This window comes from Corvus hawaiiensis, chromosome 1, assembly GCF_020740725.1.
Source record: "Corvus hawaiiensis isolate bCorHaw1 chromosome 1, bCorHaw1.pri.cur, whole genome shotgun sequence".
NCBI classification, from domain to species: domain Eukaryota; kingdom Metazoa; phylum Chordata; class Aves; order Passeriformes; family Corvidae; genus Corvus; species Corvus hawaiiensis.
The window spans coordinates 24,646,156-24,666,806 of NC_063213.1; the positions used below are offsets into that span (position 1 = coordinate 24,646,156).

General features: G+C 43.3%; 1 protein-coding gene across 14 annotated transcripts in view; it reads right to left on the reverse strand.

The window, feature by feature from the left end:
• The window catches only part of TNS3 (tensin 3), a 229,842-nt gene that overhangs the window by 184,630 nt on the left and 24,561 nt on the right, over nucleotides 1–20,651 (reverse strand). For 7 of the 14 annotated variants that reach the window (XM_048296682.1, XM_048296735.1, XM_048296727.1 and 4 more), the window contains exon 1: nucleotides 3,642–3,877. The exons of 3 other annotated variants lie outside the window; for them this stretch is intronic. The gene's annotated coding sequence lies outside the window, so the exon portion shown is untranslated. Of the gene's footprint in view, nucleotides 1–2,622; nucleotides 2,645–3,641; nucleotides 3,894–20,651 lie in introns of those variants that run through there. 4 more of the 14 variants (XM_048296756.1, XM_048296773.1, XM_048296716.1 and 1 more) reach the window with 4 other exon arrangements.

Consider the following 20,651-nt stretch of genomic DNA (forward strand, 5'->3'; position numbering starts at 1 on the left):
ACTGTGAAAAAAATAGCAACTTTAAAAGCACAGTTATATGGTGAAATACATCAATACAGAAGACTACAAAATCAAGTGGGGAAAAAGGGTGAGGGGGCACTTACATGCATTAAGTGTATTACCATTATCACTGCAGAGTCCCTCACACTACCATAAACATAAGAAAACCTCAGACTCCCATTTATCAGAAATGGCAGCCTGCTCTATCTCTAGGTGCAAAATACCGTATCGTAGGCTGTTTTTCTGAAACTCACTTTTTATTCATCATCAAATGGCAGGCTTCACTTTGCGGACATTGGCCTGCCAAAACTTTTAATAGCTTTGACATTTCCCAGATGCTTGCTTTCCCTACCCCTCACTAAAATAACTTGCTGCCAAACACCTGCAAATACTTACATACAAATCCCTCTAACAGGCCTGCTGTGTAAGAAATAACTAAGCAGGAACCAAACTAACTTTCAGAGAGGCTATCCAGTCACCTGGCTTGCTTCTCACCTTCCAGCCACAAAAGTACTAAGACCAGGAGAAACAACACAACAAAAAATCCAAAACCCAGCCCAACCAAACCAAAAAAAAAAAAAAAAAATTAAAAAAAAAAAAAAGCTCCCTGTCTCCCACCCCTATCACACATCTTCCTTCACAGCTGGAGAGTCTCCACCAAGAGGTATTTTCCAAGAGAAGACTCTTCAGCAATAGCTCAGGTGTGTAGCTGATACAAATACTCTCATTATGATATGGGAACTTCTGGTTACTTTCAGTCCTGTATTTGAGCCCTCTGCATGAAGGCACAGGAACTAAGGTTAATTTGACTTGCAAAGCTTCTTCTTTTCTAGGCTTCACTTCCTTGTTGCTGGTCAGGTTCAGCCTATAGATCGACACCAGTGCTAAAAATGTCTGACATTTCCAGATGGTAAACTACAAGAATTGCTCTGCAGTGCCATTTCACTCAAACAATACATTTTCACTCTTAAATCATCAACATGAATACCTTACCTAACATATAGATAAACACTTCCACTGTGATCTTCATAACTTTGCTCAATGCCAGATGCCAAGGCCAGTGCCAGAATTAGAACACAAGTTGACGGATGCAATATTTTAAGTTGAACTTAAAGGGCAAAATTGTGGCAAATAAATAAAGCTGTAAATTTCTGACAAGTTTTGCAAAGCTGATGCATAAGGCACATTCAGCACTGATTACTATAGGAGAAATTGTATATTCTCAATAAGTACTCAGTAAGGATCAGAAGATACTTCCAAAATGCAAATGAGTTAACAATCCTGCTCTTCAACTGGCAGCCAGAAAAACACCACTAGAAATTCTCACCAGGAATAAAACTGAACTGTAAGCCCTAAAATTAAATGCCTAACCACCACCTAACTAGAAATTATTAAATTTCTACAGCATTCTTACTGACTTTTAAATTAATTTCCTTATATTGCTTTTCCTTCATTACGCCCGTTCTGCAATTTCAGAACCGCTCACTATTTTAGTTACCATCTCTGTTTTTGTTAAAGAGTATATTTAGGAGACACAAGATTTTACCCAAATAAGTGCCACCCATCTCTCAAAAATACCAAGTCATTCTTTATCATTATGGACACTTCCAGGGAAGTCAAACAAAAGAGATTAAGAGACGCCCCATAAGCTTTGTCTAATGCAAAACAAATTGCTGTATTTTTCCAATATTCTGCATTATTGTATCTCAGTGGTATCCTCCGATCTTCTGCTAGCCATAGAGCTTATAGTCAAAGAGGCACATAAGCCTGAGGAATGGACTCACATGCCACCCTGCAAGCAGCCCAGAGAGAGAAAGAAAAAGATCCCTGTTGTGGGTTCTGTGTTCCAGATAGAAATATTTTCTGAATGACTAGAAAACAAGAGCAGGCCAAAGAAGGTAATGCCAATGGTGACAATATCCCAAAATATCACAGTTGGTTTAGTAAAAAAAAAGTGTGACCTGCAGAAAGGTACTTTGGATTAAATCAGAGATTGCAAGACTAAACCATTTGTGTCCACTGCCTTCTCTAAATAATCATTCCCTGGGGCACATACACAATCTAAGCTGAAATAGAATGTTTTAACTTAACTCATACAAAACTTGGCAATGCAGCACTGATTAATGAGCACGTGTACTTTCAACAAATTACATGACTAATTAAATCTTCCAATAAACATTAGAAGTCATCAATTTAGTTACACCAAAAAAAAAAATTTGGCTATATAGGATAAAAAGCCCACTACTTTCAATACTTCAGAGGTTCTCTTTCACAGCTTCAACCTCATAAAAAATATTACTAGCTTAAGCAAAAGTCCTGCTTAGCCTAGACTAACTGCAGCAATTTCTTTTAAAAATTAGCCAGCTTAAGTCATCTGTAATCAGCTGCAGTTGAGCAGCATATAGAAATTTCCCATCAAATATCACATAAAATAGACCAAAAGCCCTTGTAGCTCTCGCTACTGTTTCATTTCATACCTAGTACAAAGTAACTACCGCAATTACAAATGTAATCAGCACTACCAAGTACTTCTCAACATTAAAAAAAAAATGCTGTTAAACATATAAGCAGCATTGCAAAATTTAAAAAAAATCAAGTAACAGAAAATAGTGTAGTCCTCACCTAATCCTAGGCTTGGAAATGTGACTCTTGGCTAAGGTGCAACTCCTTACCATTCAGGAGACCACCCGACAGGGAGGATCACAGCTCTGGAGCCTGAGCCATCCAGCCTGCACTACTGGCCAGCACCAATGCCAACAGCTGTTTAAGACCTGGACGTTTGTCAGAAGACACACAAAGATCCTGAACCTCGATCCTCAGTATCTTTAAAAAGGCACCAGAAAGCTTCAAGCAGCTGGAAGTTTTAGCCAGTGATGGCAAGACACTGCCAACGGTTCAAAAGCGGGGGTTCGGGAGAGATCTGGGTGGGTACCAAAGGCAACACCATTTATCACACACACCAACAAATGCGCTGCAGTGGTTCGGGGCAGCCTCAGCAAGGGCTGTCTGTGGACGGCGACCCTAGCAGCCAAGCGTGGGGGCGGCTCCCTGCTGGCGGACGCACCTCAGCCCCAGACCGAGGGTCCCCCTGCCTGACAAACCCACAGGTTTAAGTAACTTTCTAACAGAGAAGCGAGTGCCTGGCCACTAAGTTGCTCAGCATAGAGAGTGCTAGCTTGACTACAGAGATACCGGAGCGCCTTCCCGCCCCCTCGGCCAGAGCCTGCCTGCGAACGGCACGGCCCTCAGCCCCGGCGCCATCCTGCCTTCCCTGCGGCGGCGCTCCACCACTTCTGCCCTCCCGGTAACATGAACTCGCGAACACTGTCCCAGTGGACGGCGCTCCCGATCCCTCTGAACTGCACCAGCCCCACCCCCGGCCCCACCGCCGGGAACTACGCCCTTCCTGCCCTAACGCGCTGCGGGGCGAGCGCGCGGAGCCCCAGCGCCCGGTAGCGGCGGCTCTAAGGGCCGCCGCCACTCCTCCATCCCCACCGCGGCGGCCCCGCGGCCCGCCGAAGGGCCTCTCTCCCCGCCCCGCCGCCGGATCTCCTCCGCCCCACTAGGAACAAAGCCCCGCGCCGTCGCACCGGCCGGATGTGCTCTCATTCCCGTGGCTCACGACGGTCGACAAAGTTTACCTCGTCCACGCGGCTCCACGACAGGACAAGGCGTCTCGGCCGGTGCAGGGATCCCCCGCCCCCAGCGCCGTACACACTTGTTTTTATTTCCTGCCCTCCCTCCCGCGGTGAGAAGCCTCCACTGTCTCGATCAAGGCTGAGGAGGAGGCGGGGAAGAGGCGCGTAGCACTGCCCCCGGGGGTGCGGGGCAGCCTTGCCGTGCCTCGCTGCCCCTCACCCTGAGGCGACGACACCGGCCCCCTCCTCGGACGTGCTACCTTGGCGCCATCTCCCCGCGGCAGCCTGACTGCCCCGTTCGGAAGGCTGGTCTGCTTGGGAGGGGTGGGGGAGCTTCAGACGAGGAGAGCGCCGCTACACCTAGGGCCCTGCATGGCTGGGCTTTCCTCCCTGTACCCCAGCGGCTTTGATCTTAAGTGCAAGGCTAGGAGTTGCAGCTCCTGGAACAACCTCTCTCCGGAGCTGCTTGGCGTGGCTGCCGGCGGAGGAGTGAGCCTAACACCCATGAGCAGCCACGTGTAATGAGGCCAAAATCAATTGGGTGCCGAGAGGTCTGCACCTGTTAGTTTCTCAGCACGGCATCAGAATGCAAAGATGATCCCTAAAATCACTGCTTAGATGCTGCCTAAGGCTGTAGATTCCCTGTGTACATATGTTCATGCAAGTACAGTTCTTTACTGCATTGATATTTATGCTATTGACACACCAAGAATTACCTCTCCCTTGAAGTAGCTCAAGAAAGGGCAGCTTCACACCTGGAGTTCCTGCAGGACACACACACACACACACACGGCACTGTTCTCTGTACCTGGTGGTTCACAGCTGCTGCCACTTGCATAAGGAATAACTTCCATGTCATAACACAGCCAAAGAGCCGGGCAGGGAGGAAATAGAGGTACTACTGTCCTTTTGCTCCACATTTCAGAAAGCAGAGGTTTCACCCCAGATGCAAAAACTGAGAGTTCATGTCCTTCCTTTGGTGTAGAATTTCACCCCCAGAGGTACCCTGAAATTTAGCTGACACAGGTATAACTTGAGTCCATTCCTTGCATATACATATATATATATATTTAATCAAATATTAACTGAAGCAAAAAGGAATTTAATTAATAGGATTGAGTTTGCTAACACACACTACACTATCAGATGGTAACTGAGGCCTCTCTTGAGAGGTGAATGCATATTACTAGTGACAAAGGAAAGGATTTGAACATGCCTCTTATTACTAGGACCCCATATATACAGAGTGTCCATACTGATGTGACCTCATTGTAGCTTGTTCCAGAAACAAGCTCATAAAAGTGATAAGCAATAATAAACACCTTACTATTTTACTCTCAGAGGCTAGATTTACAGCCAGCCTATTCTAGAACTAGACACTTCCCCGGCTGATTTAGCCAATATAGTGGCTAATATTTGCAATTCCATTGCATCGAGGACAAAGGACCACCAAGAAACAGCGATCTCTAGACATCCCAGAGTTGGGTTTCAAAGTTCAAAGCTAAGTCTGTTTTTTGCAATGCTTCGTACTATGGGAATAGGCAGACAAAGTGCCTGCAACACCAACAAAACAAAAGCAGAATTACAATCACCTTCTAGCTTTCAAGTAAAAGTTTCAAAACTTGACTTCCAAGGAAAGAAGGCAGAAATTACTATATTTTTTAAAATTTAAACTATCATGATTTAGCACTCTGACACATGATTTTGAAATGCTTGCACTTAGGCAATACTTCACATGTATGCAGATACCAGCTTACAGATGCACATATTTTACATATGACACCAGCCAAAGGAAAAAAGTATTTTTGCACAACACTGCAATGTGAAGGCTCAGTGCCAGGAAGTTCAATGTGTTCAGTTAATACCACAGCATGAGCCTAGCATAAATGTTCTTTGCATTTTATAGTATGTCTATGGTAAATAATTATCTCCTTATGTGTTTACAGCTGTAATTATCACCTCTATATTGTGAGTTCCTCCCTTCATCGCTTTTTCCTAGAAATGGAGAAGGATAAGAAAAGAGAAAATCTGTGTCTGTGTTTTAAAGAGGTTTCAGTGGTTTTGAACCTGCCTAGACATGAAGCCACTGACCACATTAAACATTCATCTCAGACACAAACTTACTGAGTCAAGGACTCTACTTTGTGCTATGCTAATCTGCTAATCAAAATAGTCTTGCCTTCTACTTTAATGACATCACAAACACTTTTAAATATTCTAAAGAATGGAGTAAGAGTAGTTATGGTAGTGACTCATACCTTTTACACACTGGGTTGTCACTTGCCCTGATGTGCTTTATTCTTACTGGTTTCTACAGAAGCAACCAAATTTGAGTAACATATCAGGTACACAAATAAAGCTCTTATATTAGAAGGAAGAGAGCCAGTTATCACTGTGTTGAAACTAACCATCTAATCTTACCAGCAACCAAGATCTTGGAGACCAAGTTATGCAGAAATCAGGACACAGAAAAATGGTTGCAGTCCTATTGCTATTTTGCTTAAATAACACAAACAGAAACCAAAACAGTAGTCTTTCATGTGTATAAAATACATACAGTGATGGCATATGCTATGTTTATAACCACTCGTAAGGCATATAGATATAGATCACATTTGCATCAAGAGTACTTGACAGATACCAAGTTTCCCTTGAGCAAGTCTCCTAAAACGTGGTACACTCTTTCAAACTAGACCATTTAATGTAAATTTGTAATCTGACTTCAGTGTTAAAGATCACTAAATAACTTTAAGTAGCTCCAAATGTAACATAAACAGTAGCATAAGAATTTACAGTGTTTCATAAATGTCTCCCCAGCAGCTCTGTGCTCGGGCATTAACAACCACCACATTTTTATTTGCAACAAGAAAAAGCCAGAGTTCTCTGGTAACTGGTTGTATTGTTTCTTTACATTTTCAACAAAAAAAGTCCTTATAGCTGCAGTGCTGTACAAGTAATAATCACCTCATTCATGTACTTTGACAGAACTGGTGATCTGTAAGGTCCCTTCCAACCCACACCATTCTATGATTTATGAATTGCCCCTGCGTATGTCAGCTTTGGGCACTAAGTCACCATTTCATGCATTTTCAAGCTACCACACCAACTGACCATATTTAACCCCATGTTCTGTGTTCTAGGAATGAACCCACCTGACCTATTTTCCATCACTGACTTACTGGTACAGATGATACATGGTATCTGTGGTGGTTAAAAAGCTAATGTTAAATCTGCTGACTTATCAAACACACCAGTGATTGTGTTACAAGTGCAGCAATGAAACATCAATCTGAATTAACCTTCTGAAAGGTTCAGCTGGTACAAAATCAAAAGAAAAATACAAAATCTCTAAACTGTGAATCATTTCAGTCCATAACTACAGTGTGCTGCAGAAAAATCTATAAATTATCTGATTCTTACTGGTACTCTGATTCTTTAATAAAAAATGGAAAAGAACAAAAATCTTGCACAGTATTTACATTTTCTCCTTGCAGTGGTTAATCTTGCTCCTAATAAATGATTACATTTTTGCAGCTTGTCAGCTTACAAGGCAAGCCCTTGTCTACATCACCCACTACAAGATAGTATAAGCATGCTGAAAATAATTGTAAAAAGCAGGACTATGCAGTTTTAAGGTTGGCTTATTTATATTATTATGATACAATGAGCACTATATGTGTATTCATGTGTCTTGGGGTGACTTTATGATGTGTATCCCATATTGCTGCCCTATGCCCAGAAATTAATTCTTGTGCCTTTCTATGCCTTTAAACTGAGCCTGAGAGGGGGAAGGAAAACCTGAGCAAAACTTTCTCAAAGCAGTTTGCAGCTTGTTCAAGGTCACATAGAGATAGCAACTTTTTTTTCCAGATGCTGCAGGGAAGCAAGAAAGCACCCGGCTTGCTGCTTTCCAGTCAGCTTTTGGCCAGTTGTTCAGTTTCTTTTTCTCCAGAGAGAGACTGAGAGTTGAACTTTGTTTTTCCTTCCCTGGACTTTCAGATTTTCTCCCTTTTCTACTGGACTGCTTCAACATCAGAGCACATCAGGAGGACTTCCCACTGGGCATAAAGGGCCTGGCCTTGGGCCAAGCCCCAGCTCTGAGGAGACCAAAGGGAGGACTCTAACACTTTCCTAGGTTTTTCCTCCACAGCGAAAGATTTTATTATTTAGCATTATTTTTCTTTTCCCGTGTGTTTGTTAAATAAATAGTTTTATCTCTTTCACTTTCCTTCGAGGAAAATTTATTTTTCCTGAACCTGGTGGGGGAGGGGTGGTTGTGCCTTCTCTCAGAGGATATATTTCTAAATTTGGCCAAACCGGAACATCATGTAATCCAATACTTGATGCCCTGTAATATAACAAAAAATGCCTGGTACTTTACATATTCCAGTAAACATTTTGCTATTCTCCAGTTTCCTAGAACTACGCCTCTTTTTTTTTTTCTTTGCATTAAGAAGCTTTAAGAAGAAACTAGTGAGAAACACTGCAATTGGCAAGTTTAAAAGTAAAATTGTGAAGGCTGCAGAAAAGCCTCTAACATGTTGTATAATTGATGCTTTGTTTAACGTATACTAGCATGGCTGTAGTCCAGAAAAAAACACCAGATCCAGAAGTGCCTTCAAGGCAAGTCTGGTGGTACTGAGTGAGGGAAGTCATGTGTTATTTGATACAGAGAAAACGGGTAGGAAAGAGAACTAAATGAAAGCTATAACAGTTGCTGCTTTTTTTACTCTTCTCAAAATTCAAATCAGTTCTCTCATGGGACTCAAACAGAAGTTTCACACACAGGGATCAATTGCACAGTTCTTCAGCTCTTGTGATGTCAGGCAACTGAATCAAATGCCATATATCACATACTTAGTGTAACATGACTGAAAATTTGGTGCAGGACATACAAAAGCTTCTGCAACTGGCTACACAAAGTTAAAAAAAACCAGAGAATCTAGAGTATGATGTTGCAACATGCCTCCCCAAATATCAGTGCATTGTTCCATATATTCTAAGCATTTGTGTCTGCTGGGTTTTTTTGATGGCACAGGAGCTTCAAAATAATATATTTCTTTTCCTCCACCTCCCTTTTTCATACAGTGAAACAGGGGCCAACTCAGAACAATCTGTAGAGATAACAGCTCTGAGACAGAATCTGCTGTACATGTTGAGTGTCTATGAACAACATTAGCATGTGTGTGCACTAGCTATTAATGGAGATGGGAGGATTTCCTTAAACTGAAGAGAAAGCAAGCTTTCTTCAAGCCTTTGCAGAGCATCCTACCTCCTAGTTGCGGTCCAGTAATATCAGCTGTCAGTTATCAGTGAAGTCCTACAACACCTTGTAGATGAGTAGCCATGAGTTTACATGTCTATTTAGAACCTTCATGGGCTGCAGGTTAGCCACCACTGTTTTCTAGAAAGACCACTCGGGTTCCAGCCATTAATTTGAAATTCTTAATTAATTTGAAGGTTCTTTAGATAAAGGTAGATAGAGCCACACTCTTTAAATACCTGTTGTGGTTTAGGAGTGGTATTCCCCAATTTAGTATTCCCACCAAAACCCACGCACCGCTCACTCGCTCCCCCTCTCACTCCCCCTCTCCATCTGGCAGCTGGAAAGGAGAACTGGAGGCCCAAAAGGTAAATATCATGGGTTGAGATAAGAACAATTTACTGGAACAGCAATGAAATAAGAAAACAAACAGTAACAATCCCAACAACAAAAGTATACAAAATAGAGAGTGATTCAGAGAATTCCTTCCCCCATCCTAGGCAAGGACATGAGGTGGTATTGAATAACTTCATGGTCCTAGCTATGCCCCCTCCTGCCTACTGCAAAAATGAACCCTGTCCTAGCTGGAACCAGGACAATACGATAAAAAGGAAATTTATGTAACCAAATACAATAATAATTATCTGTTCTTAAGCATAGTATGCTATGTCTCTGTAATATGTAAAACCAATGGCTGTGCCCCTAAATTTTTGTCCACTGACTCGACTCCTGGCTGCTTTTTACAACCCTACATACCATCTCCAATTTAAAGAACATCCCTAAACTTTCATTATAATGTCAGCTGTACAAAAAGCTTTAAAGATTTGAATGGTTCATCTATGATTCACAAAAATTATAGGTCTGGTAGTTACTCCTCTTAGGGAATATGATGTCTTATTTTTAATTCATAATGACAGGATTCAAAGAGTAGATCCCAAGGAGTAGAATCTAACCTGCAAATGTACATTATGAAAGGGGGATGCAGCAAGACAAATTTTTTTATAAAACATCTTCCTGTGAGTTGAGACATGTCTGCCTCTAGGCACCCAATTCTATTTCAATCTCCTGTATCCTTTCCTATCCACTCCAGTTTATAAATGAAAATAGTCTTTTTCTTCCCAGTTTGAATCATATGGGGAGAGAGGAAGATACAAATTTTGAGTTTGGTGTGAGCTTATGCTGTCTAATAACATCAAAAGAGTTGCAATAATAACTGTAGCTACATGAATTAGAAAACTACATTCAATTAGCTATAATAAAATAGAACAGAGGAACAACATTACTCTGAGTGAACATGAGACACAAATCAGCCTGTTGTATTTTCCCAGAGCTTACATTCAACTCTGCAAGACAAACCAAAACTATAACTGTTGAATGAGGAGGAAAAATTTTAGCATAGTGAAAATATAAGGCATCTGGGAATCCCATTACCTACTTGTTCAATACCAAATCTCAGCATAGTATCCAGTCAAGAAAAATGTAGGATAAAACACAAGGAAAGTCTTCATTGAAATCTGTTAAAGGGATGGAGAATGTTTTAATAATTTCACTTCATCTTTGGTGCTCATATTGTCTCATGGTTATCACTAAAGACTGTAAAAAAAAAAACCAACTTCTTACAATTCATCACGTCCCATAGAAGTTTCTGAAAAGTTGCTTTCTGCCTACCTGTTAGATTATGCCAGTCTTACACAAGTAGACATACAGGTAACTTATTTATGATAAGTGGCAGGAAACACTGCCATGAGCTGTTTCTAAGTTCACTCAGCCACCTGTGAAAGCCCTTAACTTCTTGAGCAGAGCTTAGGAACCGCTAATTGGTGCTGTCCCATACTTTTGGCCCACTTATGCTGACACAGCTTCCTACCACAGACTTACTTTGCATTGGTCTACAGGATCTCTTTTGCCACTATAGCCATCTCACCTGTTCAAGCAATATGAACCACACACAGAGAATTACCCTTCTGTTGGGAGGCCTCCATTTCCACTGAGGCTTTGTCAGCAGTGCTCCATCAGTTTAGAAGAAGGTATTTTCCTTAAAAGGACTCCCAGTTGACATGGCTGTGCCAGTCCAACTTTACAACTTTAAAATGTAGAGCAAGACAAAATTCTGAGATGAACTCCCCCTTTATCCATGATAATCTTCATTTTAATTCCCTTTCTTTGCTATCTGTTTTTTCAGCCTAGAAAGTTCACATTTTCAAGCCTTTATCCAGAACCAGAAACTTTCCTTATAATAAAGAAAACCAGGATTAATGTATTATATACTTATCTTCAGAACATTATAAATACACCAAATTATTGCAAGATTCTAGATAAAACGAACAGTACAGGCAAGAACTTCCATTTTCTCAAAGCTACAGGCAGAAGAAGATGTTGCCTAGAACTATAGAAACTTGCTATGGCCAAGCATATATCTACTTATTTACCAATCTCACCAGAACAGCTGATACATATCAAATTTACAGACAGATCTTCCTGATCTCACATTACTCCAAAAGCAGCATCTCTAAAATGAACTAGGTACAAGCGCTTTTTGCTCTTCAGTATGGAGAACACAACTAAACCTAAAATAAGGGATGTTATCCCTCATTCAAATTTCTTTCACAAAAAGGGAATTTCTCTTTCAAGATTGATCAAGTTTATAGTTATTTTGGTTCATTCCTATGCCTACTCCAATATCAGACAGATGTACAGTGGTAGCCTAACTGCATGACTCAGATTTTAGTGACTGCTTTTTCCTTTCTTTTCCAACACTTACTGAAAGAATGCAGTAAGTGGAGGAGAAAGGACCTAGAAAAAGAAACTTGGTAGACTTCTAAGGTTCTATTTTAAACAGCCCCCATAAAAAAGGTACAACAAAATCTCGAAAAACTCTAAATACACTAGAGGCTGTATTTTGAGATCACAGTGTTGTTCACATAATCAAAGAACATTCTGATATGGGAGAGACCCACAGGGATCATCAAGTCCAGCTCTTAAGTGACTAGTTCATACAGGGATTGAACCTGCAACTTTGGTATTATTAGCACCATGCTCTAACCAATGTTGTGTTTATAGCTTCATAGAACATCTAAAGACAAGTTATCAGGCCACCTTAGTTTAAGACAATTATAGGGAGTGGAGACTCCAAAATGAGCTACCTCCCCTTAGTTTTAACCACTCCCCTTTCACCAATAAGGAGACATGAATGCAAGAAGATATAAGTGGAAAAATAACAGTTTACTAGAAAACAAACAACAGCAGCCAGGATAATAGCAATAACCACTAGACACAAAGGTGCTGAATGATGAGTGGAAAAGACTCCTACTAAAAAAGTAGGTATGTTTATTCCAGCGCTGGGACACATGGGGGATAGCTTCTCCAAAACCATGCATGCCGACAGCTGCATTCAGCTTGGTATTTATCGGGTTACAAGTTCCATATTCATTAAGTTTCCCAATACGCCTGTAGATATTCATCACCTAGCCCTGCCCAGCCTCACTTCTTATTATAATGAACCCAAAAGTCATTTACATCTACTTTGCGCGTGCACAGTGTTGACTGTTGGCTTTGGTAGGGGTCTCCGAGGGTCTTCTTCCAATGAAGTCAGGAGTCTTCCTCATCCTGAACTTTTCACCTTTCCTCCCCGCACATGCTCTTTATACCCCTGGCCCAAGTTTAAGCTTCGAGACTGGTTTGAGCTAGTTTTGGGTTGAGCACAGGATGTCTGTCCGAGACTCCCCCTGCCCTTATCAGTGGTCTTTTATTTTTTCTTCCTGTTCTGGTATGCTGACCAAGCTAGATGCATTGTTCCTAACAAACTAATTCTTCTGCTTCCCATCCCCCTGATTCACTGAAGTCCTTGGACTCCCCAGGAACAAAGAAAACAAGATGCCAGGAGTCTTGGTTTAGGACAATTTAAGGGAGACACTCTAACATGAGTTACCTCCCCTTAGTTTTAACCAATCCTTTACCACCCATAAGGAGAAATTAAGTAGATGTAAGTGAAAAAGTACCAGTTTACTGACAAGCAAAACAACAACAGGCAAAAAATAACAGTAAATAATCATTAGATACAAAATTGCTAAATCTGCCCAATTTCTCTGGGAACAAAAAGAAATTTAAAATGGCAGTGACGCCTCCCCACCAAGATGGCTGCTCCACAGCCAAGCACATGGCTCAAAAGACAAAAGGAAAAATGGGAGCAGCCCTCTCACCCTACCCCTTATCTCTCCAGCAGTGGAAACTCCATCAACAAAGGCAGCTGGCACACTCCAGCAGCTGCTACTCAGTCAAGAGCTAGAACTCATGAAGAGACTTTGCCATCCTCTTGGCAGGCAGGAGACAGCAAAGCAAGGCAAGGCCAGCCGGGCTGGACCGACTCTCCCTTCTTGCCTTGGCTGGACGGTGCAGGTGGGCTGGGGACCGCACAGAGCAGGGCTGCTCCACTCCTCTTGACACAATGTCCTGGCCACAGTCAGGCACTCCCAGAATTCGTCTTGAAGCAGTCCAAGATGCAAGAGAGGAGTAAAAGAAGGGAAAAAAAAACCCAAAGCAGAACCTCTGCCTGGAGCAAAGACCACAAGGGACTCTGACTTTTTAAAGGAATCCCAGCAATCCCCCAAACCTGGTGCCCTGTCTTTAAAAGAGATAGTAATAATTTCAGGCACAGAAAGATATGGAATACAATAATATTTTGGGTTACCCAAGACAGGGGGGAAGCCCCTCCTCTCCAGATGGTGATCACTGTAGCATGCCGCATGGACCAGAAGGCAAAGAATATGGCAAAGAAGCCCTGCTCGACTCAAACGTCCCCTTGGAACAAAAAACAGGAAGCAGTTCTGGTGGCAGACAGGGTGTGCTGGCATTGCCTTGGGGGGCTCTGGCCCCAGGGTGTCAGCTCCCTTGCTTCCTTTCAATGACCATAGTGGTGCATGCGTGTGTGAAGTTAGTGCAGCTGTTCGCTGCCTCCTCCTCTGTTGCACTCAGCCGGTGTCAGTGCTACTGTCACAGGTCCCTGTCCCAAAGGGAAGGAAGGGGGAGAAGAAAGTGGACCTGTGGAGCACTGAGGAATGGTGGCCCGAGCCCCCAGCAGTCCCATCTTGGGATGGCAGCTGCAGAAAGGTATTCACTCTGGAACAGTTTTGGATTGCAAAATTCAGCTTCTCGGGTTTCTAATCAGAGAGCTGCCCAAAGCAACTTCCTTGGAAGCCCAGAGAGAGACAAGAGAGGTCTCCGCGTGTCTGTTCCCTGTCTTTTAAAGGGACCCCAGACTCCCCCTTTTCCATGAACCAGGGTAAAACACTAAAGTTCCATTTCCCATGTTGTCGACTCTTAAAGTGGCAGTAGTGCAAACGGTGCAGATGGACGTAGAGGATATACGGAATACAGTACACATTTTTTGGGTCACCTGGGACACTACCATGATGCATTCTAAGAGTAAGTTACAATATGAGCAGCAAACATGTCTTTAAGATATGTTAGTTAGCACCTCAACAGACAGAACTCTTCTTTCACATTCAGCTAACTTATCTGAGTGAATGTAACTAAGAAAACTTAAGTCCTTGGCTCATCAACAGAGAGCCTCTTACTACAGGCTCAGCAACAGAGCAACTGTTGACCTTTAGTGATTTATTTGCATTTCTGCCTGGGGATAATTGTGGGTATGTATTTATATATACACACAGAGGCACACACTTATAATCCATGTATCAGTTAACCAAATTACACAAAAAATATTCCCCAAAGGAAATAACATAAAACCAGATCATTTATTGTTTGCAAATGTTGCCTCAGAAACCTCAAGCATGCACTTCATGCAACCTTAACTTTTGTGCCCCAAGGAATTCTACTAACTACTGCTGTGTAATTTATAAGTATAGGAGTGGAGGGGGATCTCATGTCCAACATTTGGTAACGATATATCTGAAACTAAACTCAAGTAAAGAAAGATAATTCCTTTGTTCAAAGGAAGGCTACTTTATTTTCCTTGATTTAGATCCCAGGGCCAAGTTTAATCAGCAGTGCAAGTACAACTGCCCTACTACTATTCTGCCCAGGTACTTCCAACAGCAGAGATTACTGAACAGAGACTCAGCCAATTCAATTTCATCTGTCCATGTTGAAGAAATAGATGAAATGCCAAAAATTATAAATAAACTGCATTTCAGTTTGAGTTTTCAGTAATCACTCAAACCAGACACGTTTGGTAACAGCTGTGTTAAGATCACTGCTTATTTTGCGTAGTTGAGATAACAGCACTTGCTTACAGCTAAGCCCTAGCTGCATTAGAAGGGGTAAGTAGTTGTATGTGTGGAACGGTTTATCACAATACCAGTGACTTTAGGTATAACTATATCCATGTATTTATTTTTACATCCAACACATCTTGCTATTTTTTGGTGAGTTATGACTGAAAGTGATATACACTGAATCTGTACAATCCTTTACAAGTATATATAACAATTATTCCTAGCATATTAACCCATGCCCAGGTCTTGTAAGCCCTGTCCTGTCAGCCACTGCTTTCTCCTTACTAAGAGTACTCTACATATTAATTTTGCCATTACAATACTTTCCAAAATTTTGAAGATAGGAATTTTTGTCCCCTGTTCAGAGCAACCTTGACAGAGAAATCAGGGAAACATGTAAATAACTACTTTGGAACAACTGAGAAATTAATCAAGTTTGAAGAGAGCATTCACTTTCTGAGTACAGTGGAAACACAGGTAATTATGGCTGACACTTGAAAAAAGAATGTGCTTAGTGAGTGACTCTGGGGGCAGCATCTCTGGCCCTTCCCTTCTAGTAAGGCTATTCAGATGTTTCATCAAATCATCCTAATTTCTGAGGTTATACTGACCGCTACAAGAGGAGTTTTCAGCTCCTGTGTGAAATTTGCCAGTCAATAGCTTTCTTTTCCCCAAGGGATAAATGAGTCAAATGGCACCTGCCTCAAAGATGTTTCCTTTATTGTCTCTAATAATCAGCCAGAGCAGTTAAAATCAAAATACAATTACTTGAAATTTTATAGTGAGGTAAAAGATTGCAGTGGCAATTTTGTCTGTAATCTGAATATTCTTTATAAAAAATATTTAACAGTAATAAAGGTTTAATGATCATGAAAGAGGGTGTGTGCTGGTTTTGGCTGGGTAGAGTTAACTTTCTTCACAGTGGCTGGTATGGGGCTATGCTCTAGATTTGTGCTGAGCACAGTGAGGATAGTAGAGATGTTTTTGTTGTTGTATGCAGAGCCAAGGCCTTTGCTGCTTTTTGTTCTGCCACACTGGCAAGGAAGTTGGGGGTAGTTGGGAGGAGACACAGCCAGGACAGGTGACCAGACCATATGACATCATGCTCAGTTTATAAAGTGAGTGGAAGAAGGAGGAAGGGGGAGACATTTGGACTGATGGTGTTTGTCTTCCCAGGTAACTGTTATGCTTGGTGGGGCTCTGCTTTCCTGAGGATGGCTGAACATCTGCCTACCCATGGGAAGCAGTGAATTAATTCCTTGTTTTGCTTTGCTTGTGTGCACAGCTTTTCCTTTCCCAATTAAACTGTCTTTATCTCATATCACGGGTTTTCTAGCTTTTACTTTTCCCACTCTCTTCCCAGTCCAGCTGGTGGGGGAGTGAGTGAGCAGCTGCATGGTGCTTGGCTGCTGGCTGTTAAACTATGACAATGTGTTGAATTTATATTTATTCCCCTTAAAAAGTACCTCTCAGTGACATCAGAACAGCCTGCAGTTTGTAAACATAGCTATTACAGAGCACCCTCATGCAAATTTGCTAGATTTTTCTGACTCAGCTTTGGCTGGAGCTGTTCATGTATTCCCAGAAGCCTTTCAGTAATAGCAGTAATCATTATAAAACACTTCCTTGTTTAATTCTTGACAAGTTGAAAATTCACAGCTAGGTGTAGTGTGAGGTAGCAGATCTAACCAGGAATTAGGCTGTGGTGGCCTTGCACAATGCATTTGTTACCTTTATTTTTTGCTTGGTTTTATTACTTGTGAGTACAAAAATCACCTTGCTTTAGATCTCAGTCTTAATTATTTTTTCTAGCAGTTTTCAAACTCAGCAACTTCAGTCTTGGATATTTCATTCAGATTTCCTGAAAACAGGAGGTAGCTGAAGGATGCAAACTATGCTACTGCCTCCTGAGAGGGACCAACCTGATTTTATTTATGCCTCAACATATGTTATACATGAGGTGAAGCATTTCTATAAGGGCTGTACATGTGCTGGCAGCCCTGTCCCCAGGGAGACTCTGCCTGGCAGCCAAGTCCCTGGCAGGGGAGAGAAACTTCCACGATTGGGCTGAAAGTGACCCCCCACTGTCCGGTGGGGCAGATGCCCGGATGTCCAGGAAAAATGCCTGGGAAAAAATGCTTGGCAAATCAGGCTGCAGGAGGAGCTGTAGCACATAAAAGCAGTTAACTGCGACACAACCGGGGCCATTTTCTTTGGGTTTCTTGGAGGGAGCCGGGACTCGCCCAAAGGGTCAGCTTGGCCCTCCTCCCACCCTTGCCTTTTCCTCCCTGTGGTCCTGCTTCCCTGTCCGCGCCTGTTCTGCCCTGCTTCACTGCTTCCACGAGGCAGCTTGTCGCCACAACGACCTGATGCTCTGCTGCTTCCCTGACGGAGCAGACACCACCGGCACCCAGCCGCAGCCACCACCGCTGCCGTGTTTCCCTCATTGCCTGCCGCACCTGTCTGCCGCAGTACCAGCCTGCAGCCAGTCTGCAGTACCAGCCCGTGGCAGCTAGTTTGCAGCTGCTGCTGGCACCCAGCCGCTCACAAGAGCTGCCCAAGCTCGCTGTGGCTTGCTGCCAATGCCAGAGACCCACTGCCGCAGCTGCTTGGAAATTGTGCCCAACCGCTCACAAGAACCATGTGGGCTTGCCGTGGCTTGCAGCACACATGTGAATCAGGGGGAGGAGGGGAAAGCAAAGGTTAAATGATTTGCTAAGTAGTTGTTTGTTAAAGGCAATGCATACAGCTTGCTCAACACTTACTGGGCCTACCAAAGCAGGATGAAAAGATATAAGACTATTGATAAAGGGAAGGAATCTTGACCAAAGATCCTGTTTTCGAACTTAAAACTAACTTAAACCAGCCTTGAAGTTTGCACTTGGGCCAGGGACATAAAGAGCATGCGCAGGGAAGCAAGGTGAAAAGTTCGGAATGAAGAAGACTCTTTACTTCATCCCGGAGACCCCTGCCTGCGACCACCAGATGACACTGTGCAAACACAACGCAGATGTAAATGACTTTTGGGCTCATCGTAATATGAGGCGAGGCTAGAGGGGGCTAGGCAATGAATATGTATAGGCATATTGGGAAACTTAATGAATATGGAGTTTGTAACCTGATATATACCAAACTGAATGCAGCTGTCGGCACACATGACTTTGGAGGAATTATCCCCCATGCATCCCAGCACTGGAATAAACATACCTACTTTACTACTTATTCCAGTAGTGGAGTCTTTTCTGTATATCACATGCTCCATCTGCTGAGCTGATGCCGACAGAGCGCTCAGGGTTCTTACGGTAAGGCTGTTCCTGTCTTCTGTTTCTCTCTCTGTCTCTTTCTCCCTCTCTGTTCTCTTTTCTATCCCCCTTCAGTAAGAACATTTACCCTTCTTTATCAGTAAACAGTTCTCAGATATAATTCTGCCGCATTTGCGCTTCATTTTCGTCTGAGAAATCAATCAAAAAGAATTCTCCCTGACTCCCCCTTTTACAGCAGGACAGGACACCTCCATCAATACCATCCTGAGAGCACATCCTTGTTCATCGAGTCCACTCAAGAGACTGACCTGAAGACACTAAAACTCAGGAAAACAGACCTAGTTAACTTTGCTGTTTATCTCTGTTTTAAATGCACTTACTTCTTCTCTTTCCTCCTTTCCCAAACCAAAGGGCATTCACCTAATAGACTCTCCACAGTCCAAACCACAGTAAAGAAAAACAAGCTTCAGCATCTAGAGTACAAAAGAGAAAAACAGTGTTTGCCACAGCTGAATTCAACCTTAACTTCATCCTTTTACAGAAAGAGGGACGCATATCAACAAAGCAGTTCTTCCTTTTGCAAACCTGCCATATACTTGGCCTCTGCCTTCCCCTTTCCTCTTGTCCGCTGCCCTGTAATCACCTGTTGGGGTTTTAGTTTAGTCTTAGGTTTTCCTGTTAAAGGAATTTTCTCCCATATGCATGTTGCTAGGGGACAAATAGCTGTACTTAAGAAAGACAAAAAGGGGAGTGGGGCGGGCCTGGCTACTCCTTTGTCTACACCTGGGTGTGGGGACAGTTCGCTCTGAGCGTCCGGAGAGAGAAGCTGCAGAGAAAGGAGCTGCTGCTGCTTTCTTTTTGGCCGTTCTTTCTTCCTGCTGGAAGCAACGCCGGGACCCCAAAAGCCGCTTTTCCCTGCCCTGCTGGAGACCGAGCTGTGGCTGTCCTGCCTGCTGCTGCTTCGAGCTTTCGCTACGCTGTAGCCCTGCTCACCCTGCCTGCCTGGGCCTCCGTGGTTTTTTCCCATCTGGATACATCTCGTCTGCCACCCGGGATTTGCGTTCGTCCCTGCCATTCCAGCCTGCTGTTCCTGAGAGTCCGGGATCGGCTGCCCAGCGGTTTGTGAAGCCTTTGTTCCATCCCTTCCCGGGATCCCAGGGCACCAGAGCCGCGGGTTTCCCGAGCTCGCTCCGGAGCGCCCCCTGCAGCCGCGGGGGAACCATCGCACCTGCCCTGCTCACCGGGAGCCGCCAGCGCCCCTGCCGGCTGCGAGCGGAACTGCACCCGAGGGGAAAGGGCCTGACAGCCGAGAAGGCTGGGACTGGGTTTGTGTTTGCTGTTACTGCCAGAGTTGTTGTTGTTTTGTTTGACTGGTTATATACATATATATATATATAGTAAAGAACTGTTATTCCTATTTCCCACATCTTCGCCTAAAGGCTCTTGATTTCAAAATATAATAACTTGGAGGGAAAAGGGGTTATATCTGCCACTTCAAGGGGGGCCTCTGCCTTCCTTAGCAGACACCTGTCTTTCAAAACCGAGACAGATCTTGGCGCCCAACGTGGGGCCTGAGGGCATTAAGAGATAGAGGTGAAAAAGGAATAACAGTTCCTCGATAACTTTATTTTGTGTGCTGGATATTGGAACCTTGTTAGGCAGCACTATGTGGTCTAGTTTACCCTGGTTTGGGTGGCATGTAGCCGTGGCTATATTCTTCCCCTTTGCAGCTCCTTACTTGAATATGGGTCCTCTGACTAAGGCTACCATTGCTGTTATCCAGCTTGCGTTATGGGTCGAGAAGGTGAGGAATTCATGGGTTTTTAACTTCCTCCGGAATGTGGGCACATGGATAAACAGCTATCACACACTGAGCACATGTTTTTGGGGTTATGTTAACAATGGTACCTTCTGTGAGGAAATGACACCAGGGGAAGTTTTCTCCCAACCCCTCAACCAGTTCTTTGGGCCCACCCCATCAATTTTCGAAGGGTTTAAATTCCCTCTGAATACTAACCACCTGCTGCTGATAGGCCTACTCTATTTAGCATTCAAGGATAAGTTGAGATTGGCTTGGATATCTACCCGGACACCAGCCCCAGAGACTAGAGATCCTGCCCCAGAACCTGACATGGCCCCAGAGAGTAGAGTTCCTACCCCAGAGCCTGATCCTGCTCCAGAGCCTGACACGGCCCCAGACACTAGAGATCCTACCCCAGAACCTGACACGGCCCCAGACACTAGAGATCCTACC